This window comes from Mustelus asterias, chromosome 12 (assembly GCF_964213995.1).
Source record: "Mustelus asterias chromosome 12, sMusAst1.hap1.1, whole genome shotgun sequence".
In the NCBI taxonomy this organism is placed as follows: domain Eukaryota; kingdom Metazoa; phylum Chordata; class Chondrichthyes; order Carcharhiniformes; family Triakidae; genus Mustelus; species Mustelus asterias.
In genome coordinates, this window is record NC_135812.1 from 24941229 (window position 1) to 24959728 (window position 18500).

General features: G+C 44.1%; 1 protein-coding gene across 1 annotated transcript in view; it reads right to left on the reverse strand.

The window, feature by feature from the left end:
- Positions 1 to 18500, reverse strand: part of LOC144501878 (membrane-associated phosphatidylinositol transfer protein 3-like) — a 291482-nt gene that overhangs the window by 188450 nt on the left and 84532 nt on the right. The gene's annotated exons all lie outside the window — the stretch shown is intronic.

An 18500-nucleotide genomic window follows, 5' to 3' on the forward strand; every position in this document is an offset into this window, starting at 1 on the left:
TCACTTAACAAACACAATGCCTGATTTCAATCTGTCTACCGACAAATTTGAACTGCTCACTTATTTATTCCAGTACAAAACTCTACAAAAAAGAAAAGCTTGACGTATGAGGAGCCTTTGAGGACCCTGAATCTGTACTCAGAGTTTAGAGGATGAGGGGAGGGGGGTCTCATTGAAACTTACAGAATACTGACAGGCCTGGATAGACTGGACGTGGGGAAGATGTTTCCATTAGTCGGCGAGACTAGGATCCGAGGCCACAGCCTCAGAGTAAAGGGACAGCCCTTTAGAACTGAAATGAGGAAGAATTTCTTCAGCCAGAGGTTGGTGAATCTACAGAATTTATTGCCACAGAAGGCAGTGGCAGCCAGGTCATTGAGTGCATTTAAGACTGAGATAGATAGGTTCTTGATTGGTAAAGGGATCAAACGTCACAGGGAAAAAGCGGGAGAATGGGGTTGAGAAACTTATCATCCATGATTGAATGGCTGAGCAGACTCGATGGGCCGAATGGCCTAATTCTGCTCCTATATCTTATGGCTTAAAACCGATTGCTGTTCAATGCAACTTTGTTTCTAAATCTCTCACCTCCTAATAATTTCAAATCCGTATCATGGTAAGGGATGACAAGCCTTAAATTTACAGAAACACAATGCTGCAGCGGGATTGAGAACATTAAATTTCTGTTGAAGATCTCAGGCCAGTTGCTGGCTCAGTGCCAGCTGATTGACTGGTTCATCCTTGGACAACACCCGATATGCTGCAAAAAGCATTCAACCCACTCTGCACGAGTCAACCCACAAAGATGCTGATGGCACATCGCTTGCATGCTCATGCTGCGATTTGCAATGTTATGGAACAAGTGGAGTTTGTGTCGTTTATAAAAAGCAGCCTATGCTATGAAGGTGTATCTGACTTTTGAATCAATTGAAAATTGCATGGTGTTACAGGGCATTATTATTAATCCAGAATGTAATGGCTTCAGTGAGGTCCGTGAGTTGGACCTGCTTTAATATGAGCTCCCTGATTGAGGCCTGTTAAGGCTGCCCAATCAGGGAGCTCTGCAGAGACGTATAATGTGGGGTGTCCAGATCACCAGAACTTGGCGTGAATACTCTGCATTGGGAAGTACCTGCCTGAGGACAGGATAGGATTGGCAGCCTAACATCCCAGGATACAGATGTTTCAGGCGGGAGAGAGGGAGATGTAAAAGGGGTGGGGGAGTTGAACTACTGGTTAAGGAGAATATCACAACTGTACTGCGGGAGGACACCTCGGAGGGCTCATACAGCGAGGCAATATGGGTAGAGCTCAGGAATAGGAAGGGTGTAGTCACAATGTTGGGGGTTTACTATAGGCCGCCCAACTGCCAGCGGGAGATTGAGGGACAGATATGTAGGCAGATTTTGGCAAGGTGTAAAAGTAACAGGGTTGTTGTGGTGGGAGATTTTAACTTCCCCTAGATTGACTGGGACTCACTTAGTGCTAGGGGCATGGATGGGGAAGAGTTTGAAAGGAGCGTCTAGGAGGGCTTCTTGAAATAGTAGATAGTCCAACTCGAGAAGGGGCCGTACTGGACCTGGTATTGGGGAATGAGCTCGGCCAGGTGGTCAACATTTCAGTAGGGGAGCAGTTCGGGAACAGTGACCACAATTCAGTCAGCTTTAAGGTACGGATGGATAAATGTAAGTGGAGTCCTCAAGTTAAGGTGCTAAATTGGGGGAAGGCTAATTACAACAATATTAGGCAGGAACTGAAGAATGTAGATTGGAGCAGATGTTTGAGGGCAAATCAACATCTGGCATGTGGGGGGCTTTCAAGTGTAAGTTGATAGGGATTCAGGACCGGCACATTCCTGTAAGGATGAAGGACAAGTATGGCAAGTTTTGGGAACCTTGGATAATGAGAGATATTGTGAGCCTGGTCAAAGAGAAAAAGCAAGCATTTGTCAAGGTTAGGAGGCTGGGAACACACAAAGCAAGTGTGGAATACAAGGAAAGTAGAAAGAAACTTAAGCAAGGAGTAAGGAGGGCTAAAAGGAGTCACAAAAAATAATTGGCCAGCAGGATTAAGGAAAATCCCAAGGTTTTTTATACATACATAAAGAGCAAGAAGGTAGCCAGGGAGAGGGTTGGTCCACTCAAAGACAGGGGAGGGAATCTATGTGTGGAGCCAGAGGAAATGGGAGAGGTATTAAATGAGTACTTTGTGTCAGTATTCACCAAAGAGGAGGACTTGGTGGATGATGAGTCTGGGGAAGGGTGCGTAGATAGTTTGAGTCATGTTGAGATCAAAATGGAGGATGTATTGGGGTTCTTGAGAAACATTAAGGTAGACAATTCCCCAGGGCCTGATGGGATATACCCCAGAATACTGAGAGAGGCAAGGGAGGGAACTGCTGGGGCCTTGAGAGAAATCTTTGTATCCTCACTGGCTACACAGGATTGGGGAATAGCCAATGTTGTTCCTTTGTTTAAGAAGGGTAGCAAGAATAATCCAGGTATTTACAGGCCAGTGAGCCTTACATCAGTGGTCGGGAAATTATTGGAGAGGATTCATCGAGACAGGATTTGCTCCCACTTGGAAATAAGTGGACATATTAGCAAGAGGCAACATGGTTTTGTGAAGGGGAGGTCATGTTTCACTAACTTGATCGCGTTTTTCGAGGAAGTGACAAAGATGATTGATGAGGGTAGGGCAATGGATGTTGTCTACATGGACTTCAGTAAGGCCTTTGACAAGGTCCCTCATGGCAGACTGATGCAGAAGGTGAAGTCACATGGGATCAGAGGTGAGCTGGCAAGGTGGATACAGAACTGGCTCGGCCATAGAAGACAGAGGGCAGCAGTGGAAGGGTGTGTTTCTGAATGGAGGGTCGTGACTAGTGGCGTTCCTCAGGGATCGGTGCAGGGACCTTTGCTGTTTGTATTATATATATATAACAAAGGTTGGTGGATTTGCGGATAATGATGAAGACCATCAGAGGATATGCAGGACATAGATCCATTGGTGACTTGGGCAGAGAGGTGGCAGATGGAGTTTAACCCGGACCAATGTGAGGTAATACATTTCGGAAGGTCTAATAGAGAAAAAAAATATACAGTAAAGGCAGAACCCTTAAGAGTATTGATAGGCAGAGGGATCTGGGTGTACAGGTACACAGGTCACTGACAGTGACAATGCAGGTGAAGAAGGTAATCAAGAAGGCATACAGCATGCTTGCCTTCATTGGCCGATGCACTGAGTTTAAAAATTGGCAAGTCATGTTGCAGCTATATAGAACCTTAGATGGGCCGCACTTGGAATATAGTGTTCAATTCTGGTCGCCACACTACCAGAAGGATGTGGAGGCTTTGGAAAGGGTACAGAAAAGATTTATCAGGATGTTGCCTGGTATGGAGGGCATTAGCTATGAAGAGAGGTCGGAGAAACTTGGTTTGTTCTCCCTGGAACGACGGAAGTTGAGGGACAACCTGATAGAAGTCTACAAGATTATGAGGAGGATGGACAGAGTGGATAGTCAGAAGCTTTTTCTCAGTGTGGAAGAGTCAGTTACTAGGGGGCACAGGTTTAAGGTGTGAGGGGGCAAGGTTTAAAGGTGATGTATGAGGCAAGCTTTCTACACAGAGGGTGGTCGGTGCCTGGAATCTGCTGCCGGGGGAGGTAGTGGAAGCAGATACGATAGTGACTTTTAAGGGGCGTCTTGACAAATACATGAATAGGATGGGAATAGAGGGATATGGTCCCTGGAAGGGTAGGGGGTTTTATTCAGTCGGGCAGCATGGTCAGTGCAGGCTTGGAGGGCTGAAGGGCCTGTTCCTGTGCTGTAATTTTCTTTGTTCTTTGAGTATTACAAACCATTGTGAATAAATCAGTTTTGGTGAAGGGCCTCTCGGAAGTTATTTCACACAAGAGTAGAACAGGGTGTAGTGAGTCCGCTATCAAAATAGAGTGGTTGTCCAAAACTGAACCATTCTGGTGGACAGACAGACATTTTTGATCAGCAAAGATTAACTCCCCACATCCCCACTGATACTCTACTCTGAGCCACTTACCGCTGCAGCACTGGCATGGATCTGACCTCTCACCAGTTTCTCTCCAGGGCTTGTGCACAAAAATCAAGGCTGACACTCGAGTGCAGCAAGTACTGCACCATCTGAGGTGCCATCTTTCAGATGAAACATTGAAACATAGAAAGTAGGAGCAGGAGGAGGCCAATTGGCCCTCCGAGCCCGCTCCACCATTCATTGTGATCGTGGTCAATCATCCAACTCAGTAACACAAAATGTTAAACTAAGGCCCCAACAGCCTGCTCGGATGGACACCAAAACTCCCAAGGCAGGATTTCAAAGATGAGCCAGGTCAGTTACCACCGTGTCCTGGCTAATATTTATCCCTCAATCAATGTGACGAAAAACTGATTATCTAAATTGCAAGTTAGGTTGATTGGACCTTAGTGTTAGGTAAATTGTTAGATAGAGTTAGGTAGATTGCCCCTTAGTGCCCAGGGGACTAGTAGGGTCAATGCAGGGGATTACAGGGGTCGGGCATGAGTGGGATTGCTGTCAGTGCACGTTCAACGGGCCAAATGGCCTTTTTTTGCACTGAAGGGCTTCTATAATAATTTTCACATTGCTGTTGTGAGAATTCTCTGCACGCAACTTGGCTGCTGTGTTTTCCCCATGACAACACTTTAAATATACATCATTGGCTGTAAAACACTGAGATGTTGGTATTGATAGACCATATGCGAATGCAAGTTTGTTTTTCATTCTTTATCGCTGAATGTAGCAGCTCCCCAGTTCCATTACAATGCGGTCCTAATCTCCTGTATCCTCTCTGCGTCTAAAATGTCCAACCCCAAATTTCTGGGTGGTTTGTTTTGACAGTTAACTTCCACAAGTCTCCTCACATTTTTAAAAATCAAATCCAAGGTTTGCCCATTTTTTATCACGTCAAAAATCAAGCTATTAAATTCTGTAACAGAATCATGGAATCCTACAGTGCAAGGGGCCATTTGGCCCATCGAGTCTGCATCGACTCTTGAAAGAGCATCTTACCCAAGCCCAACCCCCACCCTATACTCATAACCCCGTGCATTTACCATACACAAACCTACACATTTTTGGACACTAAGGGGGAATCAGAAACATGACTGTGTATCTAAGTCAGATCTTAAATGTTGATCTTCCAACACCGAACAGTCATAGAATCAGAGAATCCCTACAATGGAGAAGGAGGCCATTCAGCCCATCAAGTCTGCGCTGACTCCCTTGGACAGAGCAACTTACCCAGGCCCAACCCCGCCCTATCCCCTCAACTTACCCTCCTCATCTCCCGACCTTATACATTAAGGGACAATTTAGCTTGGCCAGTCCACTAACCCGCACATCTTTGGAGTGTGGGAGGAAACCGGAGCACCCGGAGGAAACCCACGCAGACATGAAGAGAACATGCAGACTCCACACAGACAGTCATCCGAGGCTGGAATCGAACCCGGGTCCCTGGCACTGTGAGGCAGCAGTACTAACCATTGTGCCACCATGCTGCCCAGTTGACTAACAGTCATTTTTGGTCACCAAGGCTTGATTACTGTGAGTAAGTGTCCTTTTGGTTGTACTCACTTTGCAACAACCCCCAGCTCCTGAAGCACTCACAACAAAAACAGAAATGACCCAGAACATAAAGATTATCCCTGCGCAGTTTAAAATCAATAACCATTAACCGCAACCATTCCACAATTATTCTAGCACTGATACACACGTGGGTCATGAAAGAAAACCTATTTCTCTGTGTTGTAAGACTCAATATAATTTGGCGTAATATGTTTTTGGAAATTTTTCAAATTCTTTGTTACCTATTTGTGGAGAAATATTGCAAGCATGACAAGAAATGCATGGCATTTTCACACAATTACAAAAATGATCCCTTACGTACTGTTAATGATAATCAGTTTTGTTACAGTTCTATTTATAGAACATCTTCTGGCTGCCGCATCACTCTCCTGACTGCAGACATGTCAGCAGTGTTTTCATGGTGAATGCATAAACTTGGTGGGAATGTGACAAGAAGTCCACTGAAGGAATGAATATTAGATTTTATTTTAAAATTCTTTTTCAGTTGAAATTTGGCCTGGTTTACACAGAACGTTTTTTTGTTACATAAGCAATACCACCCTCCTCAGAGGTCCAGGCAATATATTGCCATTTTTAAAGACATTTATTTTCCCTACTTTGTCAGTATTGTTTCCCGTGGCTCAGTTTTGAAGCTCAATTGTGTAATTCTGAATGTTACTACGCTTTTGAAATCACATCAATTTTTCAGCATGAAAACAACTAATTTGACATAATATGACAGATGAATTGCAACTTGCAAGTGAAAGGACATCTCTAAAGTATTCACATTTTTGCATACATCATGTTTGTTATGTCGCAAAACAGAGAGTATGGTGTGCTTTGATGATCTTATTCCTCTCCTAATTCATTTACATTATATTGCACCATTCAATCCTCTTGGCACACACCATCTATCTTTTTCTTCACTCTGAATCTGATGTTCATGGTTTTAAATATTTGAACAGCAAACATTTCTAGGAATATGAAGACAGACATGATGGTGCACCCTACTTCGGGTGGCACAGTGATTAACATTGCTGCCTCACAGCGCCAGGGACCTGGGTTCGATTCCCGGCTTGGGTCACTGTCTGTGCAGAGCCTGCACATTGCGTGGGTTTCCTCCAGGTGCTCCGGTTTCCTCCCGCAGTCCGAAAGCTGTGTGGGTTAGGTTGATTGATTATAGCAAATTGCCCCTTAGTGGCAGGGGGATTAGCAGGGTAAATACTTGGGGTTGGAGGGTGGGGACTGGGTGGGATTGTGGTCAGTGCAGATGCGACGGGCCAAATGGCCTCCTTCTGCACTGTCAGGATTCTATGATTCTCAATTTGAATAGATTCAACTGGAAGAAAATAGCCTAGGAATTGAATTGCACTGCACCCATTTTGCGGGAACTAAAATATGTGCCTGTCGTATTGGGATGAATTTTCCATTGTGGGCTAAAGTCCTGTGGTGGGGGCGTGTGATCCTGGCCTGATTAATCATGCAGTCGGGTGTTTCCTTACATTTCGCATGGTGGGACGGGCTGGATAGCTCACAACCTGCTGTCTAATCAAAGGACACCCGGATATCAACGTCTTGCAGACCCACTGTTGAAGAAGGAGACAGTCCATCCTTCCCAGGGAGCTCCCTCGCCCCTCCTGCCCAGATTCAGTAATATTTCCCTCGATGTTCTATTCAAGGCAATGGAAGCCAAGGGGGGCATCCTCTACCCCGAGGGTGGAAGGAGATGGCTGAGCCATCAGGCCAACTCTACCCAGGAGGAAATCTGCAAGGTGATCACTGCCCAGGGCCACCAGCAGAGGACTGCCCTGCAAAGCCAGAACCAGATGAATGACCTCCTCCATCAGAGTAAGTGAACCCTCACCTCACTGAATGGTCACAGGGTTATGGGTCTCACTGACAAAGGCATCGTCCCTGTGGGCTGTATGTAAAAGAGATACTCAACATGATAAGGTGAAATCTCTGCAGTCCATCTAGTCTGAAGGTAAAGAGGCCACAGTGGGTTCCTAACACTTCCATGCAGAGGTTGGGATTTTCCACTGCCCCTGCCCTACCCCGCAACAGGTTTTCTCCACAGTGGATGCAATGAACCATTGGGCACCGGCAGGATCTTCTGGTCCTGCCGAACTCCCACCAGTAGGAGGGGCCATAAAATCCCACTCAGATGCTGTACAGGAGATGGGGTAGAGGGGGAAGGGGTTAGGCATTGAGGGCACCAGTAAGCATCGCTAACAACATGACTTTATGAGCCTTATCCCTCTATTTGCATGGGCTGACAGCTCAAGGGTGTTGGCCCTGAACCCTTACGGACAACCTGCAGTGCATCAAGTACATGGCACACAATCCAGTGAGTTATTGGTAAGACTTGAAACATGAGAAAGTTATATGGAACTATTATATACTTAATAGGGTTGCAGGTTGCTTTAAGAGCTGATCACATGATTTGATTGTGATGTGGTTAGGGTGTTGTCACAGGCTGCTGTTTTACTTTCAGCTTGTACTCTGTGCAGAGAACATCCACTAGAATTGTTGTTGCATCTCCTAGAATTAATCTGTTGTTGTTACTTTGAATTCAAGTGTGCAAACCATGTTATTTTCTTTTTGTTAAAACCCACAACCCCGAACATAGTTACGAGACAACAGAATGAACATTGGTGACTAGTCGGGAATTTTTTCATCGAGAAAAGATCCTAAGTAGAGAAATAAATAATTCACACTTCGAATATTAGAAGGCTGACCATATAATCAGAGAAAGGTGAGATTCCAGGCAGTATTTGGCACATTTGAGAAGAAGGGATAGCCTGCTGTACAACTGGGGTGATTTGAAAAGTACAATAAATCAAGTCAAAAGTCTCCAGGGGAAAAGGGGAGTACTGGGAAGACAGTAAAAAAATTATATTGAGCAGTCTTGAGATGTTAGTACCTGCAAGAGAAATGACGGGTCAATTAGGATCCATGGGCCTTTCAATAAAGAAAATTAATCATTGCGTTCCTATGCCGAGCATTTATAGTATGTTTTACAAGTGAATAAAGTTGCAAACGAGTTGTTCGTACCAGCTTTTCTCAGGACAATAGGAAGTAAAACCTGCAATTTGCTCAGGAACTTGGTTCATACAGCAAAGCCAGGAACCAAAACTTACAATGACTTGACAAACATCCTTGAAGAGCATTACCCTCTAAAATCACTGATCACTGTGGAACAATTCAGGTTCCACTAAAGGAATCAAGTGGAAGGCAAAAGCATTGTGCAATTTGTGGCAACCTTAAAACGTGGCACAATATTGTGAGTTGTTACAAGATACTCTTCAAGATCATCTAGTTTGTGCTCTCCAAAATGAGGCTATCCAAAGAAGGTTGGACATGCTTTGACTTTAAAGACAGCAGTAGAAATCGCAGTGAGTGTGGAACGAGCTGCGAAAGAGGCTTCGCAATTTAGTGCAAGAATGAAGATTCGCAAGTTGGGAACTGTCCAAAAGAAGTCAAAACAGCAACAAGCATATCAGAGGTGTGGCAAAATGGGCCATTAGCGAGTGAATGTTGGAGCGAGGATAGCCAATGCAAGAATTGGGGCTAAATGGGCCAATTTTCACAAGTTTGTTGGGCTAGACCAGCTAACCTTGAGAAAACATTCAGCAGGAGAAATTGGTGCCCTCAACAGGTTGCATTCCATACAAGGAATTTACCACATGGAAGAAAAGAAAAATGACTGTAAAAAAGAGAATGTTCAGAAATATGATGAAAAACTCCAACTGAATATTTTATCCATACAGGGTGAATCACATCGATTCTGGATGATTCCAAAGTTAAATCGACAACATATTTGGATGAAGGTTGATACTGGAACAACACCGCCTCCACGATCATCCTCAACACAGCCCCCTACCATACTCTTTATGCATCTATGGGCCAAATTCTCCTCCAACTCGATTTTCAAGTTTGCTGACGACACCATCGTAGTGGGTCGGATCTCAAACAATGACGAGACAGAGTACAGGAATGAGATAGAGAATCTGGTGAACTGGTGCAATGACAATAATCTCTCCCTCAATGCCAACAAAATGAAGGAGATTGTCATCGACTTCAGGAAGCATAAAGGAGAACGTGCCCTTGTCTACATCAATGGGGACAAAGTTGAAAAGATCAAGAGCTTCAAGTTTTTAGATGTCCAGATCACCAACAACAACTTGTCCTGGTTCCCCCATGCTGACACCATAATTAAGAAAGCCCACCAACGCCTTTACTTTCTCAGCAGACTAAGGAAATTTGGCATGTCAGCTTCGACTCTCACCAACTTTTACAGATGCACCATAGAAAGCATTCTTTCTGGCTGTATCACAGTTTAGTATGGCTCCTGCTCTGCCCAAGACCACAAGAAACTACAAAAGATTGTGAATATAGCCCAATCCATCACGCAAACCAGCATCCCATCCATTGACTCTGTCTACACTTCCCACTGCCTCAGCAAAGCAGCCAGCATAATCAAAGACACCACACACCCCGGACATTCTCCCTTCCACCTTCTTTCGTTGGGAGAAAGATATAAACGTCTGAGGTCACGTATCAACCGACTCAAGAACAGCTTCTTCCCTGCTGCCACCAGACTTTTGAACGGACTTATCTTACATTAAGTTGATTTTTCTCGAAACCCAAGCTATGACTGTAACACTACATTCTGCACTCTCTCCTTTCTTTCTCTATGAACGGTGTGCTTTGTCTGTATAGCGCGCAAGGAATAATACTTTCCACTGTATACTAATATATGCAATAAGGCAAATCAAATCAAATCAAACTGGTATCTTGAATTCCTGAGACTACATACCAGCAAAAGCTGAAGCATCTTCCTTTAAAACCAGCTGATGTGATTTTAAGGACATGCATGGAAGAGATCATGCCGTTAAAAAATTCCATCAGGGTGAACATAGAGTTGAGTGGAAAAACCGTGTAGTTGTCTCTCCAAGTGGTCCCTGGTAATTTTCCAGCTCCATTGGGAGACCATGGATTAACTGGAGTGCTGTCAGATTGGTCAATGTCAAAACAGACCTACAGCACCTTCTGATAAATACAAGAGTGTATTTGAAGAGACACATGGCTCAATGAAGGGAGTTCACATGAAACTCAAGGTTAAGCCTGACAGTCAACCAAAAATTCTCAAAGCAAGAGTGGTGCCATATGCAAGTCACCCCAAGATTGAAGAAGAATTAGTATGACTTGTCAACATTGGTGTGTTAGAGCCAGTTACAATGAGTGACTGGACCCCTACATGGAACCAGATGGTTCAGTTCGTATTTGTGGTAATTTTAAAACAACCATAATCAACATTGTGGTGCTAATCAACATTTGCTTCCTTTAATTAAAGATTTTTTTTGCTGGGTTATCAGGTGGGCAGAAATTCAGCAAGGTTGATTGTTCACAAGCATACTTGCAAATTAATGCAAGTATCCATGAATTTCAACCATTGCTTACCAGTGTTACTCATAAAGGTCTTTTTCGTTTTATAAGATTGCCATTTGGAATAACATCCACACCAGCTCTAATCCAAAGATCGATAGATTAGATTTTAAGTGGTCTCTCTCTAGTGTACAATGTTACCTGCATGATATTCTAATTACAGGGTCCAGTAAACAAGAACATTTGGATAATTTAGAACCAACACTGGAATGTCTTCAAGTGCATGGTCTGCATATCAAGAAAGAAAAGTGTGCCTTCTTCCAGATGTCAGTCTAGTATTTGGATCACATTATTGATGGTAATGGCCCACATAAAGCACTTAGAAAGATAAATGCTATTTTAGAAGAACCGCATCCAACAAATGTGATGTAATTGAGGTCCTTTGTATTATTAGTAGATTATTATTTCAGGGGCTGCATGGTAGCACAGTGGTTAGCACTGCTGCTTCACAGTGCCAGGGACCCGGGTTCAATTCCCGGCTTGGGGGAATTCCTGGCTTAGGTGCATTGACCCGAACAGGTGCTGGACTGTGCCGACTAGGGGAATTTCACAGTAACTTCATTGCAGTGTTAATGTAAGCCTTACTTGTGACTAATAAATAAACTTCAACTTAAGGCAAATTTATTCCTAACTTGGCTACATTATTGAAGTCATTGCATGATTTACTATGTGTGAAACAGTCATGGGACTGGACAGCAGAATGTGAGAAAGCACACAAGGATGTCAAAGGTGCTTTGCAGAAGCCTGAAGTATTGGTTCATTTCAGTGCAAAGCTACCATTACTGATTGTTTGCAACGCTTCACCTCATGGAGTAGGGGAAGTAGTTTCACATATTATGCTTTCGGGAAAGGAATGACCAATATCATTAGCTGCTAGTCAAATTGCAAAGATAGTCATTGATCTTATCCACACACTCTTGTGATATAAAGTATCATCAATAAGAGTGCCATGCTAATGCATTCTCATGTTTACCTTTACCTATTGAGCAGATACCACCAACCAGTTTTGCGAATGTTATTTTTATTTTTCGCTAGTAGATTATTTGCCTGTGACAGCTTCTCAAGTTCAGAACACACCAGAAATGATCCTGTAATGGGAAAGGTGATGGATATGGTATTGAAAGGAATGATAGCTGGAACCTATCATATGCACCCTGATTTCAAACCATATGTGTCCAGAAAGCTCGTGTTGACCATTCAAGGTGGGCGTCTATAGCGGGGAATCCGAGTGATTATTCATCCTTGTTTGCATGGAAGAGTTCATAGAATCCCTACAGTGCAGAAGGAGGCCATTCAGCCCATCGTGTCTACACTAACAACAATCCCACCCAGGCCCTATAGCCATAACCCCTCATATTTATCCTGCTAATACCCCTGACACTAGGGGCAATTTAGCACGGCCAATCCACCTAACTCGCACATCTCTGGACTGTGGGAGGAAACTGGAACACCCAGAGGAAACCCATGCAGACATGTGGAGAATGTGCAAACTCCACACAGACAGTGACCCAAGCTGCGAATCGAACCCAGGTCCCTGGTGCTGTGAGGCAGCAATGCTAACCATTGTGCCACCATGCTGCCCCTTGAACAACAGTTCTTAAACAACTACATGAAGGACATCCTGGTATAGTCCAGATGAAGGAATTAGCAAGTAGTTATTTTTGGTGGCCGGGACAGATTGAAGAAAAAGTAGGACAGTGTCAATCCTGTGCATGAATAAGAAATACACCACCGTTGTCTTCTTCACATGCTTGGGAGTGGCCTAAAATGACATGGCAACGTTTGTATGTAGATTTTGTTGGTCCATTTGATGTTACACATTTATTCATATTTGATGCACATAGTGGCCAGCAATTGTCATCATGAGATCTACTACAACTCAACCAACCATTGAAAAACTTGACAACATTTTTTTGCAAGATTTGGCAAACCAGAACAGATTGTTAGCGATAACGGTTCACAATTTACTTCACAAGAGCCGAGGTTTATCTCAGAGTAAATGGTACTCAACATATAAAATCTGCACCTTATAATCCACCAACCAATGGATTAACTGAAAAATTCGTACTAACCTTGAAACATTCTTTAAAATAAGAACTAGGAGCAGGATTAGGCAATTCGGCTTCTCAATCCTGCTCTGCCATTTATTAAGATCATGGCTGATCTCATCTTGTCCTCAACTACACTTACCTGCCTGCTTATTCACCATTGTCCTTAAAACTCTTACTAACTAAAAATCTGGCCAACACTTCCTTGAATTTACTCAAAGTCCTGGTATCCACCATGCTCTGGGGTGGTGAATTCCACAGGCTCAAGACCTTTTGAGAGAAGTGATTTCTCTTCCTCTCTGTTTTAAATCTGCTACCCCTTAACAGCAAGGTTCATTATCACATCTTGTGAATAGCTTTATAGCATCTTATAGGAACACGACTCATGCGACTACCCAAAGTTCACCTGCATTAAGAGAAAGTTGAGAACTATGTTTGATTTGTTATTACCTCCAGAAACTTCAGAGATAGTAGAGTGTCAACAACAATCTCAAGTTACTAGATGAGAAGTGAGGTCAAAACAATGCTCATTTCAACAAGGACATAGAGTGTTAATGTGTAATTACAGTTAGTGGGAAATGGGTACCAGCCATAGTTTTAGCAAAAACAGGTCCAATTTCATACACGGTTCAAACTGAAGATGAATTAGTTTGACGACGCCATGCTGACCGATTGTTGCCATCTCAAAATGATTTCGCAGAATCATTTTCACAGTAACTTCATTGCAGTGTTAACATAAGTCTACTTGTGACACTAATAAATAAACTTTAAACTAGACATCACAGCAACTGCACTGGAATCAGTGGTAGATGCAGAGAAGTATTGCTGGGGGGTCATGAAGTCCTCGTCTGAAATCGACGCATGTATCTGTGGATAATATTGCCAAGTTGCAGCAAGGAGGTAGTCTTAAAGAACATTGGAGGTGACCTGGCAAGAGGCAGAGGAGAAGCAGTTGAAAGAAGTCAAATAGACTATGTTCCGATGTGTAGGAACCAAGCATGAGTGGCGCCATAGATCTGAGGTACTGAAAAGAAAGGGAGTGTGCCAAAACCCATGGAGAAGTCAAGGAGGATGAGAAGGGGTATCATGCTATAATGTCAGAATATCATTGCTGATCTTCACCAAGGAAGACTCAGTTATGAAAAGCTGACTGGAGGGATTTTTGAAAAGGTGGGTGAAAAATGAGAACTTTTATGAGAATATATGTCACCACTGGACAGAAAGTCAACAGTATGTATAGAATTGATAGAACTGAACTTTCCCATTGGCAGATACACCTGACATTCCCATTTCTACTGATTTCTATCAGCCTTGAAAAGAAAGAAGTCTGCCCTCTAGTGAACTCACTTGTCATGATTGATTGACTTCGATGATTTCATGCTTGGATTATCATTTTGACACAGACATATTGGAATGCCAGGAGCAATAGTTTGACAAAATTGGCCATCATCATTAAACGCTTGGGCAGTCCACTCCAATCCACTGAAATTCCAATGGACACAAGAAGGATTCCACAATTCTGCCATTACACATTCAATAAACCATGTGCTTGAATTCTACATAATTTGTGATAACAATAGAATCCCTACAATGCAGAAGGAGGCCATTAGAGTCTGCACTGACACTCCGAAAGAGTATTTTACCCAGGCCCAGCGCCACTCCCCCCCACCACCCCCCTATTCCTGTAACCCCATGCATTTACCATGGCCAATTCATCTAACTTGCACATATGTGGGAGGAAACTGAAACACCCGAAGGAAACCCATGCAGACACTGGGAGAAGGTGCAGGCACCCAAGGCCGGTATTGAATTCGGGTCCCTGGCGCTGTGAGAGAAGCCCAGACAAATGCCAAATCGGTGAACCCTTGTCTGATTCCCTTATATTTCCACTTGACCTGTAAGCAATCCCTTTCTCCGACCACAAGGAACATCTGTGGGATGTGATTGTAGTGTTCTGTAATTTACTGTGCAATGTAGTCCAAGGGTAAACTGAAGACAGCCTATTAAACATGCCAGGTTAAATAGGGTCAGAGATAAAGGCCGCCATTTCACTTTGTGATTTATATTCCACTTTTAAACAGACAGTAAACTGGGTGAACAGTAGCCACAGCTGCAGCGAGGAAGTATTGTAGCACTCACAATCTAGTCACAGATCTGCTTTCCTCTCTGATCCAGTAGTTGCTGGGAGAGCTCAGCACTGTAATTCTGACAAATGAACTATGCTTCAAAACAGCTGCTCTCTGTCTTACTGGATACACTCCACATCAGTCCAGATGTTAGCTCAAAATCAGCAAAATGCAGGTCTTTTGCTTGCACTCATCTAGATCACTTCTTGAAAGCATAAGATTTTACATCATGTAAATAAATAAATACATGTGACCCTAGGTTAAGATGAATCATAACAGTGACTGTATCGCCAAAGTATATCATTGGCGGTAAAGTGGTTTGGGTAATATGCCCTAAGGGTGTGCAACATGCTGTATAAATGCAAGTTTTTCTTTCCCCTTCTTAAAAGGCTACATAATGCTGCTTTCAACTAAAACTATATAGATATTTTGGCTTCTTACGGTATTCTTGTAGCTTGTTTGACCTTAAAATATCTGAAAGTAGTTATAGTTGCTACTATGCGTTCAAACTTTGCAATTGTTTCTTCATGTGGGTCCTTCTAACAATCCTATTCCGGGAAAAAAGAAAGTGCAGCTGCAGCTGGAGGGAGAGCAACCAGAAAGAAACATCTTCACAGGATCCATTACCCTCCCAACAGAATTTCTAGGCAAAGAACAATGTAACTTTGATGGGTTTGATTTTGCACCATGACAGTGATTAAGTTGTATTACACCCCGGAGCTAGCACAGCATATTCAAGGTCACTAAAGACCTGGACTTCTTTGCCTCTGGCTCCTTGCAGCTGCCACAATGGATATGAGCAATATCAAACACCCTGCACTCAAAGCAAGCATTAGGCAGACTGACGCCTTGTTCATTAAAGCAAAACTTACTCCTGATAATCGGGGGCATGAGGCTAGCATGATTTCTCCCAAGCACAGGGCACCATTTATCCGTCCACCTCACCCTGTGGTCCTTCCCGCACCGTGACCATCTTGATTCATCTACTCTGTTAGCCTGCAAAGGGGTTGTGATCAATGGCAGTGCATCATACAGGTTTGTACCCATTTTTCTGGCAGCTGCTTTTTTTATTTTGTGGCGATCATCTATCCCCTGTCGTCCTTGTACAGCATGTTAGACCTACCACTTGGAGATTATCTCCTGCGTACTTACCTCATCACACCTCTCAGTTGTCAACCTTTGGGCAAACTGCACTACAGTCAGAACCATCAGGCAACCAGAGGTCTCATTGAGCAAACTATTGAAGTCTCGACACAACGGCCAGAACCTTTCCGGGGGTTGGGTGTCCTTACCCAGGAAGTACCCCAACAGAGCCCTGGAAGGCCACAGGAATTGCCTGGGAAGTTCAAACTTCTGGTGGGCAATTACCCTGCACTGGAAACCATCTGATACTCCGATTTCAATCGCAGATTTCAGGTGATTCCAACTCTCTTAGCACAGTTGTTACCCAGGAAAAGCTAGAAGAATTCAAACCACTTCAACTCCTGGGTAAATATAATATTGACCCTCCCCTGACTACCCGACCACCACATACCCACCCACATATACCCTTCCCTCCCACTTTAATTATTCCACCCTCTCAACTACCCTTCCAAACCCCACCCATCCCAGACTAGCCTCCTGACCACCCAACTACCCCACCCCCCCCCATTACTCACCCAAACCCCCAACCATTTACTAGCCCAACAATCAACACTACACTATACACCTCCCCAACCCCCCCCCCCACACCCCCCCCCCACACCCCCCCCCCCCACCCCCCCCCCCCCACCCCCCCCCCCTCCCCCCCCCACCCCCCCCCCCTCCCCCCCCCACACCCCCCCCCACCCCCCCCCCCCTCCCCCCCCCACACCCCCCCCCCCCCCACACCCCCTACTGCCACCACTGAGCACCTTTGGATGCTCTGGCCACACAATTCAGACTTCTCTACAACGCTGGTAACTCCCTGCGATTCAGCCCACATTTATCAGTGGTTTGTTGTATGCTGCATGACTACAGGGGACATAGGAAGAGGAGTGGGCCAATTTGCTGAGTTTTGTAGCTCAGTCTGGGAATTTGAAGCACTGTACTTGTATAGAAATTTAAATCCTGCAGGTCATGAATAATTGAATTGGAGAACTGACTAAAATAAAAAGGTTCCTTCAATTTTCTTTGAAATTTGGTGGCTGGAAAATTACTGCATGTTTCGCAACATGTTCATTTTTCAGCCATCTCATAATGTGAGTTAAGTGTCAGGCTTGTGCCCATTATCCCTAAACTCTGTCTCCCAGCCAATTTCCTTTCCTTCACATTACATTGTCTCCAGTTGAATGCAATCTCATGTGTGTAACGCCCGGACATGGAACCTGGTTGAATGTCTTCTGAATGTAAATACAAATCACAAAACTAACATCCATTGGCACTTGCTAACATGTTACTTACCTCCTCAAAGTATTCAACTCTGTTTCTTAGACATGACTTACCCTTTCTGAATTCATGCTGTCCATCTCTCTAACCAGCTCATTTCTGTTCAAGTGTTCAGTTTCTCTGCCCTTAACAACAGATTCTAGTTACCACAACAAACATGAGATTAATAGGTCTATAATTCCTAGTTTGTTTCTCCTACCTTTTGTAAATAATGAAGAGACATTGGCAGTTTTCCAATCTGAGGAAACTATTCCCGAATCAGGTTTTGGGAGACCATACAACCATCATTAGCGTGATAAAGCAAAGGCACTGGGCGTGCAAAGGAAGCACCTTACCAACAGTAGGCTGCATATCAAAGCTTTTCCACAGTAGCTCCCCAATGAGAGTGTCTATGTAATTAAAGATAAAATAGAGTTTGTAAGGAGTTGGTGGCATGGCATGCAGGGGGGATCCAGGGGGTAGATCATTTTCATTTCTACCTGGATAAAAGGCTCATGTGATTAATATTGCCATGGAGATGGGCCTTGGCAATGGGAAGCTCCAATGACCTCAACGAGGCCCATGAGGTCGGCCTCTTGGAGTATGAGCTCTCTGATTGAGGTAATGATTGCCTGCACCGAGGGGGTCATCCGACCCGACTGTCTGCCCCTCTACCATGGCTATATTCGCAGCCTAGTGTCCCTGGAGAGGGAGCATGCGGTGTCCAAAGGTACCGTTACCGCCTTCCATGCCCAGTGGGGACCGCAAGGACTGGGTTGTATTATTGACCCCTTTAATCACATTTTGATTTGATGTTCTAAGTTTCCTTTCCATTTTGTCTTTTGTTTCAGGCAGTTTCCCTCCTTTTGGGAGCTGCC